Source organism: Solanum lycopersicum, chromosome 7 (genome assembly GCF_036512215.1).
Source record: "Solanum lycopersicum chromosome 7, SLM_r2.1".
NCBI classification, from domain to species: domain Eukaryota; kingdom Viridiplantae; phylum Streptophyta; class Magnoliopsida; order Solanales; family Solanaceae; genus Solanum; species Solanum lycopersicum.
Genome location: NC_090806.1, coordinates 37430284 through 37457631, shown reverse-complemented (window position 1 = coordinate 37457631; position 27348 = coordinate 37430284).

Below are 27348 nucleotides of genomic sequence, written 5' to 3'. Positions count from 1 at the left end.
AGTCTATCAGTGCTATGTTTAAAGTTCCTATTTACATTCAACTCATACATCATCAAAGCTTGCTTCTAGCTTGAGATTGTCATTGCTCATTAGATAATTTCTCAACTCTTATTTACGTATTAAGTGTGAATTGTCCTTACACTTACATCTAGAATGTGATTAAGACTTGTCTCTTGATATTCAACACTCTCTTAGGTGAGTACTTTTAGTGACCTTTACTAGGCTTGGTGGAGACTTGTCTCACCATTCATCTTAGCCAATTATCATGTTGTCACCATTTTCATTAGCATCACAGTTTTACATAAATACTCACCTCATTACGTAAATGTTCATTTCTTCATCTTGTCATTAACTTACATCATATGCCATGCACATGGACTTTTGTGTACTTTACACTCATAGTACCCCTTTCGAGTTTCTCAGATTTTACTATGTGTTTCATGATCATCTAAGAGCATATTGTGCAAGACTTATACATCTTACATATTCTGTCAAGTGGATCCGTGTTCGAATCTCTTGGGAAGCCCATAATTTTTTATTATGTGTGAGACTTGTGTATCTTACACATTTGTCCTTGAGGGCGGGTTCAATTTCCCGCTCTCACAAGACAGGCATATAATTACTATTGGCCTAAACAATTAGGAACAACTTAATAGTTAATTTATTGGCACAAGCAAAACATTCATTCAAATATAATTTCATCGAATCGTTATCCTATTCTATAACATATTTTTGATATAATGTTGTAGGCCAATTTATTGGCATAAACCAAACCTTCACTAGACCTGAACTTCAACCTTTGATTAACTTATAAGAACAATTCAACGTATTTACGGCATAAGTCCGTGTGAAGAGGGTATGTTGAGACTTGCCCCATTGACTAGCACACCCTATGTTATGAGTTCAATAATTTAGAGATTGGTGTGAATTTTCATGTTTTGGAAGTAATATGATTACACATATCTTTTACTAGCCAATTTATTGGCAAAAATAATAATTTCACTATACACTAGTCATGAGAATATCATTGACCAATTCAATTAATTTCATGTAGGTACCATAGCTAATATCAGCATTTCAGTAATTCAATCTTCCTATAATTCTTTGAAAGTAATGTATTAGCCAATTCTATTAAACAACCAATTTATTGCTCAAATTATTGGCCTAAGATAGGCAATTTATTCAAATGTGATTTCATTGAGATCTTTTAAGCCAACCTTATAACATATCTTTATGCATAACATTTTTAAACATCTTGAACAGCATAATATTATAATTTAATTAACACAACATCATAAACAAGTCACATTTACAGTAGGTATGCACAACAAACCGGAATCATGTTCATACATAACATTTTTTGGACACATCTTAACATTGTATCATTCTCTTAACCAATCTTTGTTCATGACTTTAGGGTAACGTTTATAAGAAATATTGGGAAGCATCATATTAATATTTGATGACTTTAGCATCTTCATAAATTCACAATAAAAGCAAGTCAATATTCGGCTAAGACACCTAAATAACTTAATACAATCACGGACGTTCTTAGCATATCTTTCATTCTTAGTTTTCATGATAGTATTAACATTACGTGACTACAAGTTTATAGGTTCATGCGATACTCATCATTCACAAAAAATACATGTTAAGAATAGACAGCACCACATACCAACAACATGATCTCTAACCTATTCAACATTGAAATAGAAAAGGATACTAGGGACATGGAGTTTGACGAGAACGAGAACAACCCTAGTTTCAAGATTGTTGAATTCGTGGGAAAGAAAATTCTCTTGGAGAAAGTAGTCCAGGAGAGAAACCCATACCTTAAGTATAACTTAATTTACGAATACAACCTTGAAAAAAAACTTTGAAAAACCTTGAAATCTCCTAGGAGAATAAATGGAATTTTCTGATTTTCTTTCGCTCGCTTGGTTACTAGTTTACGTCATATATTTGTTTGAGTTAGAACGTGAGTATAAGTCGTAGGAACTGATATTGACTGATTCAACTTAGGGTTTAATAAGTTAATTAAATAATAAATAAAAAATTACTAAAAAGCCCCTCCTAGATTGACTAGAACTACGAAAACACAATACTTAGTCATGTCTGAAATTTTTCATAAGAATTTCGTTTTGACCCTTTAAATTAATTAATTAAATGGTTAATTTAAATCATTAAAGGACATAAGGTAAGTTATAAAGTACCCTTTGGTCGTTAGGACCTTAACTAACTCTTTGGACCATCCTAGGTTAGGTACTAGGTTGTCCCTTTCTTGTCTTAACCGAAATCTGGAAATTGTTTTTTGATTTCGGTTTTTCCCCTTTAAATTAATTAATTAAGTTGCTAAATTAATTAATTTGGTGGCCTATGGTAATTACTAAAGTATCCCTAAGTTGTTAGGACCATAACCAAACTTTTGGACCATCCTATATTAGGTACTATGTTGTCTCTTCAACTAGTACTCAATTAGTGTCAACCCGCTTTAGTCTTAGGTTGTCGGGTGAAATAATTAGTTTATTACATTTGGTACTACATTTTTTTCTAGTTAGGTCAGTCGGTTAGAGTCAATAATTCGTTACAAAGTTAGGCCCCACATGGAGTGGTTCCTTCTGCACGTTTTCCCCCTAACTACCCTAACCAAATTCGGTTAGGGTGGTCCCCTCCTTTGTCCGCTTCTTCACATGTCTAGCATATGTGCTTGCACATGGGTTTGTTGTACTTTACTAACAAACTATTATTTATGGTTCATTTCTAATGTTTACTTATTGTCCCAAGGACCCTCACTATTTCTTTGGGCACTACTCATTCTACATGACCATTTTAAATGGTTATGTACTTGGGGTACTAGGCTTGACACTTGGATGTCTAGTACCTAATGTGTTTGCAACTGATGAATTTCTGAATTTTAGCTTTGGGTCTTCATTGCAAGTACATTTTCCTGAACAAGCTCATTAATACTTAGATATAAGGCTAATACCCTTTAGGCCAATATTTTCTAATATGCCCAATATTTTTCTTATTAGGTATTATATAGAAATTGGCTATTACCTTTTAGCAAATTTTCTATACTAGGCCCAATATTTCTCAATATTGGGTATTGGAATGTCTATGTATCCCCAATAAGCATTCTTAAAGACTTATTGGGCACTTCACTAGATATAAAAATTTTCTGAAATGTTATAGTTGACCAAAACACGGAACGTCGATGGCCTTCGCATGTCCTATTCTGCATTTTTTCAGTTGCCTGATGTTTTTTTAACCTGGACATCTTTCCCACAAAATATAACACAAAACTTGCTAAAACTACTACAAAAAGGCTCTAGACACACACAACTCTTGAATAAATGCATTGAAAATACTGCGAAATCACGATACATCAACCCACACCTCGTAGGTGGGGGTTGTGGATCAGAACTTAGTATCCTCATACTAATGAAAATGACGCTTCACAAATATAGGGCGTCACCCCATCTATGGTCTGTTGGTTGGGGAGTCGTAGGTCACTCCTCGGAGACACTAGTCTCGGCAAACTAAGGGGTAAATTGGTAAATTTATAATCAATTAATTAAGGGTGGGGAGGGTTACTTATAATTAATTTAGTCATATTTAAGTACTTCTAACTATTAAATAACCCTTTTAACACTTGACAACTCACAAACTTAAAAATCCACGTACTCTCCTCTCCAAAATATTTCTCTCTTGACTCCATTGAAGAGGAAGGTCAACGTCAAGCTACGGCTCCATGAATAAGTATTTCTTCCTCAACTTCTTGTGTAATTCGACCTAAGTGATGGATGTTTTTCATTCTTGGTTATCTATCCCCCAAGAAGTCCCTTCGAAGTATGTTTCTAAGATTTCCAAAACCTAGGGTTTTCATCTAGTCATGGGTCTTCTTCCAAAATGATTTATATTGTTTAATTATGGTATATTATGATTAATTATAATGATTTATAGTTGTATTAATGAATTATTTATGTATTTTGATGAAAATCTCTCTTGGACCCTTGATTTCCCCTTCTTCCTAAATTGTGAATTATGGTGTGGCTTTATTGATGATGGAAGCTAAACTATTAAATATATTTAGATTAATTAAGTTGTTTGATCATGATATTTCTCTATATAATGTGGTAATTCTATAATTTAGGTTTTATCTTAGTTCTCAACCTTAAAGTCTAATTTGATAGGGTTTCTATATGTTGATAAGGATTGTATATGAAGTCGTGTTTCACTTTGATAGTGATTATCCTAAGACTATTGTGTATTGATCAAAAGATCCTTTACCTAAAACCTTACACATGACTATGAACAAGTTAGTATGAAAATGGTAATCTTGTTATGTCGATTGATAGGTTATTCTCATGATAACACAACGATATATTATTTAGTGCCTGCTGCATTATTTGATAAACATTAACTTATGTAAAGACTTAATATGACTTCCAAAGTGAATTATGCCTAGCATTGAGTTGATATGAATATGATATGGTTCCTTCACATTTGTAGTTAGACTCTCTAATAGTAATATCCATATCCCATAACTATGCGCTCGCATAGGTCTTTAGCTAGTTGATCCACCTAAAATATAAAATTTTAGTTCTATCTTAGGCAAGTAGGATACCTTTTTATTGTGTGGTGGTAGAACACTAGACTCCATGCAGCTTATAGTCTACGTCGGTTAAGGTTATTTTCCTTATACGGTAAGAATACTAATTATGTTAAGCACATGGACTTTAGCTATGACTCTTTAAAGGGTACTACTTAGTATGTGTTGGGGTATGGTACTTTACTTATTCATTGCACAAGTACATATTACAAGGGGTTATGGTGAAATCTTCTTATGTTATTAAGACTTATGAATATGTATGATATGCATGAATGTTAAGATTCAATTCACTTGTTTACAAGTTATGAAAATGAATCAGTCCTTATTGACTTATGTTGCTTATGGATGAGGTAAAAGTAAGATATGTATGATGTTTGTGAGCCAAATGTGATACTTAGTATTTGGTAGGATTATGGGATCTTACCTTTGCAATAAACTAGTATGTCTTTGGGTTGATTATATGTTGGTTTGACTTATGTTTCATCATAATTCATAATAGCTTTTAAACTTGATAAATGCATGATTTCAACTAAATGTCCCTTTTATCCATGTTTTAAGGAATTTTATGCATGGCTTCCATAATTAGTCCATTTTTTACTCAAATTTTCTACATTCTATGACTGCAGGTTCCGGTCATTGGGACGTCCTACTTCTTTCAAGTGAAGCTTGGGTTGAATATTACCTAGTCTTGGTGAGTACTCAAGTTTAACGACAAGTTGTTGTTTCTAGTTTCTATTTTACCATCTATGTTAAGACTTTATTAATGTAAAAGGGCTTTTGACCCTATTTTTACACTGTAATGTATTTGATGGTGACAGGTCTTATGTTTCTTTATGAAAAAGAAGACTTCAATCATAAAAGCTTTATTTTTTCCACATTATTCTATGTCTTGATGTTATGATTATTTATAGGGGCTTGTACGAGACCCCTTTGGGGTCAATATGCCATGTTACTCCTAACTGGTAACCCCGAGTCGTGAAAAACTTGTTAATAGAGCACAATATTCAGAATGTTTCTAGGACGATATCGCATGAAGCACATCTAGTGGAGTATTTTTCATGAGTGTAAAGTGTGACGTACTTATAAACTAAAGGCTATAAGATTATTAGGAAATTTCACTTATTTCATTACTATTTACTCGTGCCTTAAGAGTTTTAATTCTATGAATCCTTTTTTTCCTAAAACCTTAATTGTGTATATAGGATATGACTACAAGAAGGGACGCCACAAGAAGGATGGAAGAGGAGAATTTGAATGACGGAGTTCCTCCCCAAGATCCTCAAAGTCCACAGGAGCCTAAAATGCCTCAAGCTCCTATTGATGTGGGGGTGATGAGTCCATAGATTAGACTCATTTAGGGATATATTGTTGTATAAGAATGTACTCTAATGCTTATTTTATCTAAATATATGATGAAAAATCATAAGAATTTGAAGTTTTAATGAAAACACGAGCACTACGTCTCAAAAAAGAGAAAATGGCTAAAATGAACAAAGAAACGAAGCTTGAGCATCACTGAGTTCACTTGGCAAGTCAACGATAGTAATGGATGCCGGCTTTTGTTCCAGTGTACTGAGCCATAAAGAAAAGGATCAAATCGGCAGAAGAAGGGATTAGTTAGCGTGTCCCTCAGTAGTTCCACGAAGATGTACCATTTCTCCCAATGGCCCAGGACACAAAAATGTTGTGGAAAAGATTAGAAGGCAATAAACAAGAAAAAGGGTGAATCATTGAGTTAATCAGTGATTCCCACTAAGATTGTCGAGTGATCCGCTGCAACAATAATTCTGAAAAACTATAAATACTAGTTTTATTATTATTTTAAGGGAGTTCCGAAATTGAGTAGAACATTATCAAATTTTTAGTACTTCTCATATTTTTACACTCATGTTTTGTAAGGGGTTTTAAGAGTTGAATAATGAAGGGGCTTCTTCTCTTTAAATTTGGAAGTGGGAATTTCCATAAATCAAAACATTATTTCTCATAGCTATTTGATTTCAACATCTTTGAAGTCATAATTTATATTTTTTGTTTGTATGGCTAAAAACCCCATTCTTGGGGTGGGATTTAGCATATATGGGTTTATATTATTCTTGGGTCTTGCTTGCTGGTGGATTAAATGTATTTTAATGGTGATTTTGACTAGTGGTTGTGGTTTAGTCTAATGGATTTGTAGTAGCGAATACAAGTTCACCCATGTTTTTTCAGCATGCTCTAGAGAGAAGTTGCTAAAATAAGACTGCTAGATTGAATCCCGAAGGAGTGGATCGACATGAGGTTCAGCCCAAGAGGGTGAGCCCTAGTCCCATGTCCTAACACTAAGCTTAAGAGACTGTGTGGGGTAAGTTGTAGGCTGGTCTTCATGCGGCAAATGGGTGTCCGGTGATATACCGTGGTTTTACGGTATTATTAATACTTTTTCCTTAAGTTTAGTGTGTCCAAAAGCCTTTTTGTGCTAATTTTTATATAAGTTTCTCTTTGTTTAGCAAGAAATCTGTTCAAAGCTAAATGCGGAGATTTTGACAAAGAATTGCAGAAGATACAACCTACGGAGCTGATGACGGTCCGTCGTGCTTATGACGGTCCGTAGGTGGCAGCGTAGAGAAGCTGCTGAAGGAAGATGGGGAATTCTGACCAAGTGTGGGGTTACGTAGCTTGTGACGGTCCGTCGTGGCTATGATGTTCCGTCCTGCAGGTTCGTCATGAAGTTCAGAGAAGTGATCCCAGCACCCAAATTCCAAGAGTTGAAGTGTTTTGAAACGAAGACCCTTGACGGACCGTTGTGCCTATGACGGTCCGTCATACTTGCCGTCGAGGGGAATGAAGAGAGCAGCAGAAGAAATTGCTAAGTATGGGACGAAGGAGTCCATGACGGTCCGTCGCGAGGTCCGTTGAGGTTAGACTCTATGAGATTAGACATCAGATTTTTAGACTTTGTGTATTAGTGTTAGATTTTGAGATTCTTGCAAGTGATTATTTGGATATTAATCAAGCAAACTTTGGATTTTATTCTTTCTCATTGAAGTAAGTACATGAATTCGTATTTAATATATATGAATATTGTGTTTATGGCTATGAGTAACTAAACTCCATAACTAGGGTTGTGGGAACCATAGGCAAATAATGAGATAAACCCTAATTAAAAGAAAAATTCTATATTAGTGTCTTGCATGTATTAATAATTCTTTTGTTTAGAAGTCTTTTTAACGGATGGCCAACGTTAGAACTCGCCTTAATGCTACTTGCTGGACCAAGGAGGTAGATAATAGGAAAAGAATTATTAACATAGATTTAGTGTATACTATCTAATAGGCTATTATTGATTGGTACGAGGTAATAACTTAGTCAAATATCGAATACGATGCTTAATATGAGGTAAGTAAAAGGGTTAGGATAGCAACACACGTAGCCGGACTAAGGTGCAGAGTGAGATTTTCTAGATGCCGGACCAAGGATTTAGAAATACATAATTTATCACTTTGCGTGCAAGATACTAGGAAAGAATTGTTATAGTTAGAGTTATCAAGTTATGAACCTGCGGGGAACACGTAAACCCTAGTTACTTTGATTAATTGATTAAAACCCAACATTAAAAGTTGTCAAGTGTCTCTTTCAAGTTTGTTATTTATTTTCACTTATTTAGAGATAGAAACCCTCCTTTCTTATGTTTTTACTTTCCAAGGAAGTCATTGACCAAACAATAGTAATAATAGGTTGAAGTTAAGTCTAGACTATTTTCCTCGTGGGAACGATCCCAACCTCACTAGTTGGGTTATTTACTTGACACGACCGCTTTACTTCTTATTCGAAAAGTAAGTTTGAGCGTATCAAATTTTGGCGCCGCTGCAGGGGAATTTAGCTTTTAGATTAACTTGAACTTATTACTATGGTTTAGTTGATATTTTCTTGATTTTACTTTGTTTTATTGTTTTTGATTTCTTTTCAAACTATCCTCCTTGTATGCAAAATACACGGAGAGGAAGAGAACCATTGTTTCCCTACGATCGTGAGTTAGAGCGCACACTGCGCATATGAATCGAAACTTGGTAATAAATGATGAGGATCCGAACCAGAACATCCCAACTCCGGTTGATGTTCATGGTCAGATGTTACCCGATGCTCCGGGTGAACATCAATAGAGGGGACAAAATCCTGTTCCACGGCCCCAAGCATACTAAAGAGGGTATGATAACATAGCAGACTCGGATGGGCCACTTGTCTTGCCCCCTCTACCCACAGGCCACACTTTTGTGGTAACTAGTAGCCTGATGCAAATGCTCACTGCCAGAGGTTTGTTTTCAGGGCTACCTTCTGAGGATCCACATGCCCATATAGCTAAGGTAAGGGTAGTGTGTAAAAGTTGTGTGGGGAGGCCTGATTTGGATCTAGATATAATAGGTCTCAGAGTGTTTCCTCTCACTGACGAGAGAGGTTGCTATGTGGTTCACTGAGCTCCCATACAACTGCATCTTTACTTGGAACCAACTAAGGGATGTCTTCTTAGCACGCTACTATCCGGTCTGCAAGAAATTAAACCACAAAGACAGGGTGAACAACTTTGTGGCACTACCAAGAGAGTCAGTTAGTAGTTTTTGGGATAGATTCACCTCCTTCTTGAGAAGTGTTCCAAATCACCGTATAGATGATGATTCACTGAAGGAATACTTCTATCAGGGATAAGATGATAACAATAAAGCGATGTTGGACACTATAGCAGGTGGATCTTATGGAGAATGCCCTTATGTTGAGATTGCAGAAAAACTAGAGAAAATCTCCCGAAATAACAAAGCTTGGAGTACTAGGAAGTCCGATACAAGGAGAAACACATTCACAGTGCAGTCCACTCACAACCGAGCCACAAATGAGATTTGTGAAGAAATGGCTCAGATGAGAACTGAGCTTGGGTTGGTACTAAAACATGCCACAGGGGTGCAGAAAAGATAAATGCAGTCAACTACTTGGCTAAACCACCACCTCCTAATGATGAGTGTTATTATAAGGAGGATTCCTATGCAGTAAATGAATAGATGGGGGGTTTTCGACCAAGTGCCCAAGTCTCTAATCAGGAGAATTGGTGCAAAGGTCAAGGGAACAAAGGTCGGAACTATGGTAACTACAACCGTGAGGGTCATTATGTCCGAGATGGAAACTACAATCGCGACAACAACTTCAACAGGGGTAACTATGGTAATAGAAACGACAGGAATGGACCCTATGTTCCTCCTCAAAATTGTGAGGTTACTCCTAGGGATGGTGGAGGTAATATTCCGCGAGTTGAGGATATGTTGCATAAAATGATGAGGAGGTTCGATGCTAGTGATGAGAACAATAAAGAGTTGAGGAATGATTTAGCGGGTATTGGGAAAAAAGTTGATACACATGCGAAATCGATTAAGCAACTTGAGTTACAATTGGCCCAATTATATGCAACTGTGAACACACGGCAATCGGGCACTCTTCCTAGTTATACTGTCCAAAATCCGAAAAATTATGGACATTGTATGGCAATTACTACTCGAGGTGGCAAGCAAACCATTGACCCACATATGCCATCTAATGAGAATAAGGTGACAAAAGATACTAATAAAGTTGTAAATGTTGATGCTGAGTTAGAGGATAACATTGCAAAAGATGCTGAAGTGCCTAAAAAGGTAACTCCTATGCCTAGGCCACCACCCCCATTTCCTCAAAGATTATTGAAAAAGACCGAGGATGGCAAATATCGGCGTTTTATAACAATGTTGAAGCAACTTTCTATCAATGTCCCTTTGGAGGAAGCTTTAGAACAAATGCCCGGTTACGCCAAGTTTATGAAAGATCTGGTCACAAAGAAAAGATCGGTTACTTTTGAGGATGATGATAGAATGCAGCATTGTAGTGCTATTGCTACAAGATCTCTGGTCCAAAAGAAAGATGATCCAGGTGCGTTCACTATTCCTTGTACAATCGGGCTATTACATTTTGCGAAAGCATTATGTGATCTGGGGGTAAGCATAAATCTCATGCCCCTCTCGATTTACAAGAAGTTAGGTTTGGGTGACCCAAAGCCCACTGCGATGCGCCTACTCATGGCTGATCGAACAGTAAAACGGCCCATAGGGATACTTCATGATGTGCTAGTAAAAGTGGAGTCATTTATCTTTCCGACTGATTGTGTTATTCTTGATTGTGAGGTTGATTTTGAAGTGCCTATTATCGTTGGGACGCCATTCCTAACTACGGGAAAAGCCTAAGTAGACATGGAAAGGGGGCAGATGAAATTTCGGTTGAACAATGAGGAAGTGACCTTTAATATTTGTAGGTCTATGAAGCAGAGTGGTGAGCTCCAATCGGCATCTGCTATATCCTACAACATGGGTGAGACATTTGAGACACAAATAGAAGAACGTCTAGGTGTCGAAGCATTAGCGGCAGTGATAATGAACTTTGATATCGATTGCATTGAAGAGTATGAGTCATTAGTCGCGGCTCTTGACCGAGGTGATGTTCGGGTTAAACCGAAGAAATTTGAGCTTGATATGAAAAATCGCGAGTCCCCACCTACGAAACCATCGATAGAGAAGGCTCCAAAAGTTTAATTAGAAGCTCTCCCACCTCATCTTAGGTATGAATTCTTAGGAAATGGTGACACTTTGCCGGTAATCATTGCATCAGACGTGGATGAACAACAGGTTCAGAGTTTGGTGAAGGTACAAAAAAGGTTCAAAAGAGCTATTGGGTGGACCATTGCGGACATTATTGGGATCCCTCCTGGTATTTGCTCTCATAAAATCCAACTCATGCCTGATCATAAACCGAGTATTGAGCACCAGAGACGCTTGAATCCTCCTATGCAAGAGGTTGTGAAGAAGGAAATCATCAAGTGGTTGGATCTCGGAGTAATCTATCCAATCGCCAATAGTAGTTGGGTTTGACCGGTTCAGTGTGTAACTAAGAAAGGGGGATGACTGTGGTCCCCAACGAAAACAATGAACTTGTTCTAATGAGACCGGTTACTGGATGGAGGGTGTGTATGGATTACCGTAAACTGAACTCATGGACCGAAAAAGACCATTTTCCTATGCCCTTCATGGATCAGATGTTGGATAGACTTGCCGGAAAAGGGTGGTATTGTTTTCTTGATGGGTATTCGTGGTATAATCAGATTTATATTGCACCAGAAGATCAAGAGAAAACCACTTTCACTTGTCCATATGGGACCTTTGCGTTCAGAAGAATGTCGTTTGGGTTGTGCAATGCACCCGCAACCTTTCAGAGATGTATGATGTCAATATTTTCTGACATGGTGGAGGATACTATAGAAGTTTTTATGGATGATTTTTATGTGGTTGGTGATTCATTCGAGCGGTGTTTGATTAATTTATGAGACGTTCTTAAGAGATGTGAAGACTGCAATTTAGTACTAAACTGGGAAAAGTGTCATTTCATGGTGAAAGAGGGTATTGTGTTGGGTCATCACATTTCAGAAAAGGGCATAGAGGTTGATCGAGCTAAAGTCGAGGTAATAGAGAGACTTCCCCCACCGATCTCTGTGAAAGGTGTGAGAAGCTTTCTGGGGCATGCAGGTTTTTACCAGAGATTCAGCAAAGACTTTTAAAAGATTGCACACCCATTGTGCAAATTGCTGGAGAAAGAATGTAAATTTTGTTTTGATGAATCCTGTCTTAAATCATTCGGTGAGCTAAAAGAAAAGTTAGTGTCTGCGCCTATCATTATTTCTCCGGATTGGAACAGTCCATTTGAGGTAATGTGCGATGCTAGTGGGGTGGCTCTTGGTGTAGTATTGGGACAGAGAAAAAACAAAATCCTTCACCCCATTTACTATGTTAGTAAAGCGCTAAATGAAGCTCAGAAGAACTACACAGTGACTGAGCAAGAACTCCTTGCAGTAGTCTTTTCTTTTGAGAAATTTCGCTCCTATTTTCTAGGTACTAGAGTTATAGTGCATACTGATCATCAGCACTGAGATATTTGATGGCGAAGAAGGATGCGAAACCTAAGCTGATTCGTTGGGTATTACTACTGCAAGAATTTGACTTTGAAGTGCTGGATAGAAAAGGAACTGAAAATCAAGTTGCTGATCACTTGTCTCGTCTAGAGGATGAAGCTATGAGAGAGTTAGGGGATAAGAATGACATCGATGATACTTTCCCCGATGAACATGTATTCGCTGCTTCACAAGATTTGATTCCATGGTTCGCAGATTTTGTGAACTATCTGGCTATTGATATTGTTCCATCCGACTTGTCCTTTCATCAAAGAAAAAAATGCATGTACGATGTGCTAGAATGTGAAATGTTGAGTGTGTTGGAGGCATGCCATTCTTCACCCGTTGGCGGACATCACAGTGGTATCCGAACCGCTCATAAGATATTACAATATGGTTACTATTGGCCAACTCTTCATCAAGATGCTCATGGGTTTGCTAAAGCATGTGACAAATGTCAACGAGATGGTGGTATTTCAAGAAAGCAAGAGCTCCCTCTAAACCCCATTCTTGTGATTGAGTTATCTGATGTTTGGGGTATTGACTTTATAGGCCCTTTCGTGAGTTCTCATGGAATGAAGTACATTCTAGTAGCAGTAGATTATGTATCTAATGGGTCGAAGCCATAGCCCTCGCAAACAATGAAGGGAAGAGTGTCACTGCATTCTTGAAAAAGAATATATTCTCTCGTTTTGGCACCCCAAGGGCCATTATTATTGATGGGGGCTCCCACTTCTGCAATAGATTGTTCAAGGGGTTATTGGAGAAATACGGGGTTCGCCATAATGTGGCCACTCTTTACCACCCTCAAACTAGTGGGCAAGTTGAAGTGTCGAATCGGGAAATAAAACAGATATTGTCAAAAATAGTGAATGCTAGTAGAACGGATTGGTCAAGGAGGCTTGATGATGCTCTTTGGGCCTACCGGACAGCATATAAGACTCCCATAGGTGTGTCTCCATACCAACTTGTATATGGGAAAGCTTGTCATGTTCCGGTTGAGTTAGAGCATAAAGCCATGTGGGCTATGAAGAAGTTAAAATGGATTGGAGCGAAGCTGCAGAGCAACAGTTAAATGGGTTGAATGAACTTGATGAATTTCGCCTAAAAGCCTATGAGGGCTCAGCACTATTCAAAGAAAACATGAAGAAGTACCATGACAACAAAATTGAAAAGCGAGAATTTATGGTCGGGGATTTGGTGCTTTTATTCAATTCCAGGTTGCGCTTGTTTCCGAGCAAGCTCAAGTCCAAATGGACAGGTCCTTACTTGGTTACCCAACTATTCCCTCATGGAGCAGTTGAGTTGGAAACTAAGGAGGGTGTGCGGTTCAAGGTGAATGAACAGCGCATAAAAATCTATTTCGAGCATACTGAATCGGCAAATGAAGTGATAGAGGCATACCATCTTGATGAAGTCTGAGTAATTGAGTGCCCCCAGTCGTGCCGCTACATTAAATCAGGCACTTGTTGGGAGGCAACCCAATACTTATCGTCTTTTTAGTAATGGTAGCATTTTTCTATTAATGGGTTTTAAATTTGCAGGCACATCACTAGGAAATTCTGCAGAAAATTACTCTGCAGCAGTCACTGACGGACACATCGACGGACCGTTGCGCCTGCGACGGACCGTCATATTCATCCATCGTACCAGGTACGTTTTTCAGTTGTTATGAAACTAGGGCACACACGACGGAACCAACGATGGGCCGTCACAACTGCGACGGACCGTCGTCGGGGAACCGTCGCGTGATTAATAAGGTATACCCGACCCGACCCGGCTGGACCCTTTTCCAAAATCAGACCATTTAAACTCCCCACCCCTCCATATTTCACCCCATTACTTTCTGATTTCTCCCATTACTCTCTCTTTTCAACTTCCCCATTCCCTCCAACCGATCATTTCCCTCTCAAAATTCTCCAAAGCCCTAAAGTATTGTCTACTAGTGGAAACTGCTGCTGTGAGTGTCTACCTTGCCACCGAGTACTTTTGCATCTATTTTTCTCCATTTATACGGTATGTGTATCTAATTTATACTAATTTATCTTGCATTTATGTTACTAGTTAGTATTAAGCTTAGTTCCTCATAGTATTTTGTTTACTTTATACGATTCTGCCTGACCTAGGTTACAAATGTTCGAAATTACCATGTTTACCACCCTAGACATAGGTGCTTTTGCATTGCTAGTTTCCTAGGTAGTTGGGTTAGACACATGTAGGTCCAAAACACTACAAGGTTGATGTGGGTTCATCGGGGTTGCTTAGGGTACCTTTAATCTGTCACTGTCATTCAAAACGAGCCCCTGATGACGGACCGTCGTACCCACGACGGACCGTTGTAGGGTCTGTTCTAAAAGCCCTAGCACCCTGTCCCAACGGACACATGTGACGGACCGTCATCTTCACGATGGTCCATCCTGCACAACCGTTTCGGTTTTCAGAAACCCGGTTTCTAAGGGTCTCTCATGTTTATCCCAAGTGTTTCCTAACAGACACATGTGATGGACCGTAGACTTCATGACGGTCCTCCTACATAACCATTCTGGTTGTCCGAGACCCTGTTTCTAAGGGTCTCTCATTTTTTTCCAAGTTTCCTTCAACGGACACCTATGACGGACCGTCATACCAACGACGGTCCGTCCTGCATGACCGTCATAACGGTCAGAGACCCCTCTCCTAAGGGTCTCCATATTTTTTTTCCAAGTGTCCTACGACGGACATCTACAACGGACCGTTGCAACTATGACAGTCCGTCCTGCACACACCGTCATGCTAGTCAAAGACTCTCCTTCAGGGTTCTCTATTTATACAGAGTCCAAGTACGACACGACGGACCTCACGACGGTCCATCATAGTCACGACGAGCCGTCACCAGGCCCGTCGTGTGTCACTGTTTCTACAGCAATTACATATTATTTTCACTATTTTATTTCGTATGGCTTCGCTTGTCTTGTTTGCCACTACTCGTACTAATAGTGATCCTTTGCAGGTACTATCTACTATGGCACCCAAGCAAGACCGAACCTACGCACGCGGGTGATCAAAGTCTGTTGTCCCATCTTCACGCTTGATCATCGGCTCTAATGATGAGCGGGACCCTGAGTATGTGCCCCCAGGCACTTTCACACCTTCCCGTGCTGCACGGGCTCCCAGAGCCACACCCAAGACGGTGGCGTCCGGCGTAGTCACTGCCTCCCACTCTGATGAGGAGCGCACACTGACCGGCACACCCTCTAGGTTAGCCACAAATGAGAAAGGAGTGTCTGGATCCTTAGGAGTATCATGGTCCAAGGAAGCTTCTGGCTCTGCTGAGGTTCCCGCACCCGCCACTGCTGCAGCGTCGGCCTCGTCTGATGAGGCTGACAGTTCAGACTCTATATCCGGCGCACCATCTCAGGTCCCCACCCCAGCCTCTGACCAGCCAAACCGGTGGTGTGTCGACGGCCAGTTTCAAGTTTACTCCGATGCCAAGTTCCTGACTGATAAAGGAGTAATGACTCGAACACTCACCTTGGGGCGGCTGGTACTTACAGGGAGTCTCCCAACGATGCCAGAGATCCACAAACTCTTCACCAGGCATCGCTTAGAGTGGACAGCATATTCATTGGGACGATACAGCGAGGAAATGGTCCGAGAGTTCTACACATCCTATGTAGCGACTCTCCGATCACAGATTGATAGATGAGCTGCTCCCGCTAAACAGGCCCCACTGGAGCAGGTTCGAGTTCAGGGCGTGCAGGTATACATTTCCCTGCCAGCTATCCGCCGGTTTCTATACGGCGAGAGTGCAGATGCTACTCGGACCCCCATCACTGCCGAGTTTGACTACCGCTGACAGATAGTAAAGGATGGACAGTTCTTGCGTGAGCCAGCACTGAGAGAGACCACCAAGAGGTGGATGGCCCTACACGTGTCAGTAGATGGAGAGGGTGCCGATTGGGTCACAAGCCAAAGGGGGCCATCAAGAAGGCCAACCTCACGTTCATAGCAAAGTTCTTGTGGCTTCTTGTCCGTCACTGCCTTTCCCCCACAGCTGTTGATAACATTGTGACCTGGGATCAAGCAGTGTTGATGGCGGCGATGATAGACGGATTCGAGGTGGACTTCGCATGGCTTCTCCAAGCAGTCATGCACGAGAGGGCATTCAAGGTCACTACTACCTACCCCTTCCTGTGTATGATCTTTGCCCTTTGTAGGTCCGCAGGTGTGCCCATATGGCACGTAGATCAGCTTAAGACCCTGCAGGGCACTGTAGACGTCAACCTCATCAGAGACGAGGCCAATGATTTGGCTCCATGCAGAGGGCCCCATCCAGAGCTGCCCCCACTTGCTGATGATCTTGCGGATACGGTAGCCCAGGCCCACACAGCTACACAAGCGTCCACTGACACTACCCCAGTCGAGTCTATCCCGGGTAGTAGCACAGCCCTGAGCTCTTCTCGCACAGCCCCTCTACCAGCACTGGTCCCACTTGCTAGGGTCCAAAAACTAAAGGCACAAATGGCCACTCTTCTGCATCATATCCAGCCGTGGATGCAGAAGTCGATCACTTAGTCTGAAGAGCGTCTAGAGAGGAAAATGCAGTAGTTTACAAAGCGGAAGATTGCTAAGGTTAACGAGTGCCTGGACGCCTTTGAGTTGAGAGTGTTAGCCCGACCAGCCCCTCCGGTGGATGTGTCGACTCTTCAGGCTGCAGTCGACAGTCGTCGTGCAGACATCGACACGATCCTAGAGGCGAGGGTGCGGAGACTGTCGATCCTGATGAGGACATTGTATTGGCGGCTCTGTTTGCTACTTCAGAAATTCCACCACCTCCTCTTCGAGAGACTTCCAAGAGGCTTAGGGGTCGAGCAGAGGATGAGGCGCGAGTAAGGAAGAAGGAGCGCCGAGATATGGAGGGTGCGAGGAGAGCCTCACTTGCTGAGGAGGAGGCACACCAGATCAGAGCATCACAATTAGCGGCTGGGGCGTCTAGCTCCTGCACTGCAGAGATAGCAGGAGTCACTACTAATGGTGCGGATGTTGCTGAGGACACCAATGAGGGTGTCCAAATTGCAGAGGACGTGGGTTCCGGGAAACCAGACCCACCAGCTTGCTGAAAGACGGCGCTTTGCGCCACAGGTTTGCTTCACCTACCACTCTAATATCTAGATTTTTTTTATGCATTGGGTACAATTGATTGCTTTTTTTGTTGGGGGTGGGGTAAATGGAAAGTGATTGTTAGGGTGAACTCTGAGTATCCCAACTTACTATCCTCTTTTGGGGTTTTCTTGCCTGTGTTCTTTTTCCCCAAAAGACTAATTACTTTTTCTGTTGAACTGGCATGTTTATATCTTTTGTACATAGTTTAACTCTGAAGCTTGATGGCTAAAATGATATCTTAATAAAACTGGAAAATGTTACATGACTAGGCCTAGTAACTGATAATTGTGTGGCTCTAAGCATGAAAGAGAGTTACACCATTACATTACCCTAAGTCTTCAATTCGAACTAGGTGTCTGATAATCTGGTATAGTGATGAGATGTCAAGTGAGTGTGAGGAAATCTGAATAGTCCACTATTGGTACTGAGCTAGAACTTGCCTAGTTAGTCCTGTTAAAAGTAAGCTGTAATAGATAATTAGGAAAGGATCATAGGCCCTTATTCAAGATAGCCCATTTCTAGCATAAATGAAAGAAACCAAATTAAAGTTATCCTTCTTTGATCCAAATAATCTGAGCTTAAAATTTAGACCTTTCTTTTTCACCCCAACCGATCTTTTCTGGGAACAATATGTTGGCCCTGGTCCCTCCTTGGACATGTGCACCTCAGTTTATGCCAAAAGCATAAGTTGAGGGTGGATAATGCATAAACAACCTTCGTTATGGCCCTGGCCCAACTTTGGGTATTGTGTACCTTGACTCATGGCAAAGCCATGAGTTTAGGGTGGCTACTATGAGGAATGCTCTGGAAAGTGGGGTTGAAAGAACAAAGAGAGAGAAAAAACAAAAGTAAAGTGACTCAAGAACTCGTTGAAAGAAAAGTAAAGAAAAAGAGAAATATACAAGAAAAAAAGGGAAAAGAGTCACTTACACAAATGAAGAAAGAAGGGAAAATAGCAAGGTGAAAGAATAGGAGAAACTGGGCGAGATAAAGTGATAGAAAGTGGAAGGTTTAGCCGATATGTCAAGGAGGGCAAAAAGTCACTAATGTATACCTAAATATACCCTACCTGACCCCGAGCCTATGTTACAAGCTAAGAAAGTCCTTTCGTGATCCTAAGGGTTGTATAGAGAACTTAAGGTAGTGAAAATAAGGGCAAGCTTATGGCAAAAGGTATGAATGAGTGTGACTTTGTTCTGAGAGCGAGTGTTGAGAAGTAATCCTTATACTTAACCTGAAATCATTATGTGAAAAAGGAGGATTTTTTTTAAAGTGAGGACACTAGTTGCAATACAAGAATTGTTAGCACCCCGGTGAAAAATGAAGAGGATAGGTGTTAGTGCGTGGTGAGTCTGTGTCATGTTCTGATCCCACAAAATTCAAGCCTAATAGTGATAGCATGCATAGATTTGATGAGATTAATCGGGATTGAAAGCCAAATGATTGCAAAGGATAAAACATGGATACTATTGTACAAAGATTGTGTAGTGAGTCATAGTGCGTCACTTGAGGACAAACAACGAATTTAAGTTGAGGGTGTTGATATACCGTGGTTTCACGGTATTATTAATACTTTTTTCTTAAGTTTAGTGTGTCCAAAAACCTTTTTGTGATAATTTTTATATAAGTTTCTCTTTGTTTTGCAGGAAATCTGTTCAAAGCTAAATGCGGAGATTTTGAGCGAAGAATTGCAGAAGAGACCACCTACGGAGCTGATGACGGTCCGTCGTGCTTGTGACGATCCGTAGGTGGCAGCGTAGAGAAGCTGCTAAAGGAAGATGGGGAATTCTGACCAAGTGTGAGGTTACGTAGCTTGTGACGGTCCGTCTTGCAGGTTCGTCATGAAGTTCAGAGAAGTGATCCCAGTTACCAGATTCCAAGAGTTGAAGTGTTTTGAAACGAAGACCCTCAACGGACCGTTGTGCCTATGACGGTCCGTCATACTTGCCGTCGAGGGGAATGAAGAGAGCAACAGAAGAAATTGCTAAGTACGGGACGACAAAGTCCATGACGGTCCGTCGTGACTCTGACGGTCCGTCGCAGATTTCCAGCAATTAGAATCCTTGTTTAATTAGGTTTTTATGTTTTTATAAATAGTTTGAAAAACCTCATTTTTGAGGTTAGACTCTATGAGATTAGACATATGATTTTTAGACTTTGTGTATTAGTGTTGGATTTTGAGATTCTTGCAAGTGATTTTTTTGATATTAATCAAGCAAACTTTGGATTTTATTATTTCTCATAGAAGTAAGTACATGAATTCGTATTTAATATATTTGAATATTGTGTTTATGGCTATGAATAACTGAACTCCATAACTAGGGTTGTGGGAACCATAGGCAAATAATGAGATAACCACTAATTAAAAGAACAATTCTTGATTAGTGTCTTGCATGTATTAATAATTCTTTCGTTTAGAAGTCTTTTTAACAGATGACCAACGTTAGAACTCGCCTTAATGCTACTTGCTGGACCAAGGAGGTAGATAATAGGAAAAGAATTATTAACATAGATTTAGTGTATACTATATAATAGGCTAGTATTGATTGGTTCGAGGTAATAACTTAGTCAAATATCGAATACGATGCTTAATATGAGGTAAGGATAAGGGTTAGGATAGCAACACACGTAGCCGGACCAAGGTGCGGAGTGAGATTTTCTAGATGCCGGACCAAGGATTTAGAAATACATAACTTATCACTTTGCATGCAAGATACTAGGTAATAATTGTTATGGTTAGAGTTATCAAGTTATGAACCTGTGGGGAACACGTAAACCCTAGTTACTTTGATTAATTGATTAAACTGTCAAGTGTCTCTTTCAAGTTTGTTATTTATTTTCACTTATTTAGAGATAGAAACTCCCCTTTTTTATGTTTTTACTTTCCAAGGAAGTCATTGACCAAACAATAGTAATATTAGGTTGAAGTTAAGTGTAGACTATTTTCCTCGTGGGAACGATCCCAACCTCACTAGTTGGGTTATTTACTTGACACGACCTCTTTACTTCTTATTCGAGAAGTAAGTTTGAGTGTATCATCCGGGAGGAACCCATTTGAAATGGGGTAATGCTAAATCGGGTGGTTCACCTATTGTTTCCTTTTAGTTTTAATTTAATGCTAAATGTATTGTTTTCTTTTTACATTTGATGGGATGCTTGACGTTCGTGAACGAATTCTTGATTCGCCCTTTGTATGCACCTTTTCACCCTTGATGCTCTATGTTTGGTGAATCGCCTATGTTATTCTACAATCAAAATTCCCCAGCTCCTATTTAAAATATTTTCTAACTTTTACTCGAACTCTTTCCAGAAATGTTTAGACCCAAAAAGTTGTAAGGAGAAATATGCCACCCATTCATATAAGAGCACGAGAGTTTAAAAGAGATGAAAACATAGTAGAAGTTGCCAAAGAAAGAAAAGAAAAGAGGAAAGCAAGTTCCAGCAGAAAGGTCCCTATTGTCCCTAGTATTCAATCATGGAAGTGAGGGTTCATTAATATTATCCAGGATTTTAAAGAAGATCAAGATATGGATAATATTGTAAAGGCAAATATAGTTTCTGAAATCGCGTCCGAAGCTGCTAAGGATGATAAGACCCAAAAGCAGAAGGACACAACTCTGAGCACTACCACCCACATCCAAATATATGTACCGGGAAGACAGATTGAGCAATTGCTTAGATAAGATTCCTTTTTTTTTACCTCCCCTTTGTTTTTCATTATTTACATTGCAACATATTGATTAGTTGCATTTGAGGACAAATGGTCTTAGTTGTTGATTATTGGGGTCCACCTTTGTGTTGTTTTAAATTTTGTCTTGCGTATATATATATATATATTGGTTGTCTGTTTAAAAATTTTTTGTATTGCTTTTGCATCTGTTTGAGTTTATGGCTTCTTTTTTATATTTATTGAAAAAATATTTTTGACACCCTTCCAAAATAATTTCATTTTTCGAAGATAATTGACACCTCTTGTATTGAAATTGATTGTTCTTTTACAAATTTGAGAATCAGTTTTGATCAATACCAATTACTTGAATAGAGATCTCAATAGAAAAAATATAAATGTACGGCTACGACGAGGCCAAATGAAGTTGCATAGACAAAATCTGAACTCGTTGCATCTAATTGTGATTAGTCAATGGTCGAACTTGTTCTTTTGTAATGACCGTCACACTAGCGGAAGTGTAAAGTCTTGTTTGGCATAAGTATTGATGCCTTGTGTGATAAGATTACCTTTATAAATGCATGAAAACACCAAGAATTTTCCCAATTAGTTTAGTAGACTAAGTATGCTTTCTCATGATATGATCTGAGGCAATTTTATAGAGTGTGAGTCAATTAGACATATACCTCTCTTGTTACCTAACTTGTGAGCGTATGGACCTTTCTTTAACACCTTTTGAGCCTTAACCTTCTTTTTAAAAAGTTTGATGAATACTAGACCCTTCTTTATCCATCTTCTTTAATCCTCATAAATAATTTGTTTGATTGAAATAGCCAACTTAGTCCAAAATCCTAAGATGGGGTTGGTGAAAAGAAAAGGGAAAAGTCAAGGAAGTCAAGGAAAGACTCCCTTAACCCATGGTGTTGAAAAAAGATGGAAACCCTCCATATAAAAATGAGAAAAAAAAATAAAAGAAAAAGAAAAATAAGAAGAAAAGAAAAGAAAAGAAAAATAAAATTATTGAATAAAAGTGCAAAAGTAATAGAGTTTCGAATCAATCTATGGGAAGTGAATAATAGGACTACTTATGAGCACTAACAAAGATGAGAAATGAACAAGAAAGGAAGTGTTGTGAGCACCACAATTCATGACGATCATTACTCACTAATCCTAAATGACCATACCTTCACACTCTGCCCCATTACAAGACTTAGAAAGACGTTTTTAATCTTGAGGAAACTAAAACTAATGATGACTGGAATATAAAGGAAAACCTATGGGTGAAAGCAGGCATTGTGTTCCTATTTTTGAGAGTGTATGTTGTATTTGATTCTTGAAATTTAAATTGATTATACATTTGTATGCGAAAATAGAATCATCATTTGTGTGAGGTCATTCAAATGCTTTTGTTGAGCTTGAACTTGTACTTGAAGCAAGTAATGCGAGCTTAAGAATCTTTTGTGATGGTGTGTCATAAATTGAATGATTGAGTACAAAATTGATCCATGCTAAGTAATTTGAGTCTTGTTGTGAACATTCATGATTTAGTCTTGTGTAGCACCATTTGAGAAATCCTTTTTGAACTGCTGAACTTGAGTTTTACTTTAAGTTGGGGTTGCTGATGAGTCCAAAAATTGGACTCATATAGGGCTATATTTTAGTAGAAATATTCTCCTCTCTTACTTTTTTATCTCAGTGTCGTATAAAAACTCTTAAGTTTCAAGTATTTGAAGTTTTAAAGAAATCATGAACACAATGTCACAAAAAGGATCAAAAAGGCTGAAAATAACAAAAAATGAGTTTCAAGTATTTGAAGTTTTAAAGAAATCATGAACACAATGTCACAAAAAGGATCAAAAAGGCTGAAAATAACCAAAAAAAATGAAGCTTGAGCATCGCCAAGTCCACTTGGCGAGTCATCGATACACATGGATGCTGCCTTTTGTTCTAGTGTGCTGAGCTCTAAAGAAAATGATCAAATCACTGGAAGAATGGAGCATCGGTGTGTCGATAAATATTTCCACAAAGCAATACTATATCGCATAATGGTCAAGAACACAAGGATGTTGTGGGCAAGAGTAGAAGCAACAAAGTTGACAAAGGGAAAATTGCCGACTTGATTAGTGATTCACACTTAAATCATTGAGTGATAGTTGTAACATAAATTCTGAAAACTATAATACTTTTCTTATAAGTTTAATGGAGTTCCAAAATAGAGTAGAACATTATCATATTTTTAGTAGTTTTCATATTGTTACTCTCGAGTTTTGTAAGGGTTTTGAAGACTTGAATAATTAAGCGTTTATTCTCTTCAATTTGGAAGTGGGTCTCCTTGATTCTTCTTTCTTTGCTCAAATTAAGACTTTATTTCTCATACCCATTTAACTTTAACACCATTGAAGGTGTAATATATATTTCTTGATGTGTGACTAAAACCCCTCATTATTGGGGTGTGATTTAGCAAATATGGGTTAATATTGCTGTTAGGTCTTGCTTGTTGCCAGACTAAATGTAGTTTGATGGCTATTTTTTCTAGTGGTTATGGTTTAATCTAATGTATATTTAATATAAAAACATGTTCACCCATGTGTTCTTGGTTTGCTTAAGAAAGAAGTCGCTAAACCAAGACTGGTAGATTGATGGCCTAAGGACTGCGTAAGTTCAGTACGAGAGGGCGAGCCCTATTGTCACAACTGGGATCTAGACCCTAGCCAAAACCGGTGTCTTTGACCTTTTGGAGGTCGCAAAAAACCCTACATACATCATCATTACATCGTAAATGTTAATTTTAGCAGAAAATTTAAAACTTTGTTTGCTTCAAAGTATACATAGACTTATTAGTAAAAATTGAATTATATCACATCACTTCACAACAACCATCTAATAATGAGATATTCAAATGAAGGAAATAGTTCATTACTTCTTAAATATAAAGTTGTCAAAATGGTACCAATACAACCTCTGAAATAAGTAAGAAAGAAACACTAGTGAAACATCCTCCACCAGCTCATGCCTACGTCTATGCTAGAATATAAGAGATAAGCATCCTGGAAAGCATGAGGCCTACCAAGTCGGGATGAATTCTCCATCTCCGCATAGCACCTGCACCTAAAAGTAAGGGTTGTATGGAATTAGTACACACCCAGTAGCTTCTCTTTCAGCTTCTTAACCGCGTGGGGCCTTTCTCTCTCTTCCTCTTTTTTGAAGTTACTAAGTATGGGTGTATGCAAGTACACACCAAGGAAATTCATTATTAAGAAGAGCTCTCTCTAAACAATATGAGTTATGGAAAGCCAAGTCCCTTGACTTTCCAAATTAGATTCGGAAAGTCGTGCTCTGAGATTTAACATGCATCATCATTCTTTTCATATTTCACATTACACATAACACATTTCATTTAGCACATACATATATCACATATCTTTCATTCATATGCCTTGAAACCTTTGACTCACAAACTTAACGTCAGGACTTCCCAAATGAGGGCTAACCATATGGGACTTCAACTAGGCAGTCTTCTTTAGCAAACACAGAGTCTGCTTCATTCATTCATACGTACTTCATTTTTCATTCATTTATATACCTAGGATGTTGTTTAGGACTCTCATCTGGTTCACTGTGCAATGACCACGAATGACCTACTCTCATTACTAGAGTCTAGTTCACCTCTTGATTATCCTATCCAAAAATCTTTGGTATCATTCATTTCATTGTGTGCATTACATGAGGCTGGCCTCATTAATTCTTTGGGAACTTTATCTTTAACCGACATAGATCATGTGATCTCCATGAAATACAGTGTCTACCCCATACCGAAAAGAGGTGGAATAACCGGACAAAGTGAAACCAAAATATTCTAGCATGTATAAGGAAATGAATCCTGCTGCATAGGTTTAAAGACTAGGAGATATAAGCAGGCACATACCCTCATAAATGGACAGTCTCATCTCATGAGATTTACATAAACCTCTGCCTTCCCGAAAGAAGAAATCATAACTCATAGCTAGCCTATTGTTTCTCCATATAATGTTCCATTACATTCGTCTCACACATCATAGAAGCTCACTTCTAGCATGAGGGCAGGATTTCCCATTACATGATTTCTCATTTCATCATTAGTATTAAGTGTGCATTAATCTCATTATTTTCATTAGATAGTTTCTCAGAGACTATTATCTTTATTAATCATACACTCTCATAGGTGAGTACGATTTTTGGTAATATTTACTTGGGCTCATTTGAGATTGATCTCGTCTTCCATATTAGCATCTTATCATATAGTCACCCCATTCATAAACATTAGCATATTAGCTTTTCATAATCACTCACCCCTTTACTTGAATGTTCATTTCTTCATATGCCAATGTACTATGCCTTTTAGTGGACTTCACACACATACTTAACCCTCCTGGGGATACATTATTTCATCACATACATCTTAGGTTCACAGATTTTTTAACGTACGTTGGACTTATGATTCCATATGTACAAGCCATGAGGCTTCCTTCATATTTCGTCTAAGTGACTCATATTTACCCAAGATTATGTGGTACAAGACTTATGCATCTTTTCAGTATGCCAAGGTCTTGCGTTCGATTCCTATGGACAAAATTCAATAAATATTTATTCAGGTTAGACTTATGTATCAATACGGAGTTGGGCAAGGTAACCCGATTTCAAATCCCTTGGACAACACTTAGTTTTTTACTAATTTTATTTAAAATTTTTAGGCTTGGGGACCCGAGGTCGATCCCCAACGCCCACACTTCTTTTTTTTTTCTTTCTTTTCTTTCCTTTTTCAGCTGAGGCCAAGAGATTGTGGGATATATCCCCCACAACCTCATTTTATTTTTCTTTAATTTTTCTCCTAACTTCCTCACCTATCCGAGAGGTTGTGGGTTCGATCCCCACACATCTCAAATTTTAATTATTTCCCTCTTTCATTCTTTCACTTCAGCCATACCCAATTTCGAATCCCCCTTACCTCATTTTTAATATTAAATTTTTAGTAGCTTAAATATGATGAGGTCTTGGGTTCAATCCCTAATGACCTCACCTCCTAAAAAGAAATTTAATATTCAAACTCCTCCACACCGCCCATGCCGAGACAAATTTCCAAATTTTTTGAAATTTAGTCCTCCTTTCAATCAACTTTTTCTCAACATGTCTACGTTTGATTTTTATGGAAAATCCTATAGTCATTTCATACATCATTATATGCCTTATTTCCAAGAAATTTTACACAAAAACACTACGTTTTAACATGCCATTTTCATTCTCCAAACCATGCCCAAGAACACGGTTGTGCATACATTTTGCACACGTTTATAATCACATAATTCCAAACATACATACATGAACATAATCATCACAAAAACACTTTACATTCCTAAATTCCACCAGCAATCATACCCAACCTACAAGAATCGATGGGAGCTAGTGACAGGGATATGCAAGGCGGAACATTCCTAGTTTTCAAATTAGAATTCGACTTAATCTTAGGTGTATCTTTGCAAAGGGACCAAGAGGGAAAAAACCTATAACTTTTTCGTCATTTAACACCTTCCAAACCTGATCTCAAGTTATGCTAACTCCCACGAAAAACAAATGCTTCTCCAACAAAAAATCACGTGCAAACCATTTGAAAAAAGATTTTTCTTTTCACTTTTAGTTAATTTTTTCTTTTGATTTTTATTGTACAATTTCTTCAAGAGTGATGAACTTTAATTTTTTTTTCTGATGATGAGCGTGAGAATGAGAGTTGAGAGGGATGGGAGTAAGTGTAGGATTAGGAGTTTTAGTTCAATACTTAGTCAAACTAGGACTCCTTTCCTTTTATTGTTAAAAATCTAACTTTTTAAAGGTTAGGTTAAATAAATAATCATGCCCTTATTTAAATTAGATAATAATATAACAGTACTACCCTTATCGAATCAAGGT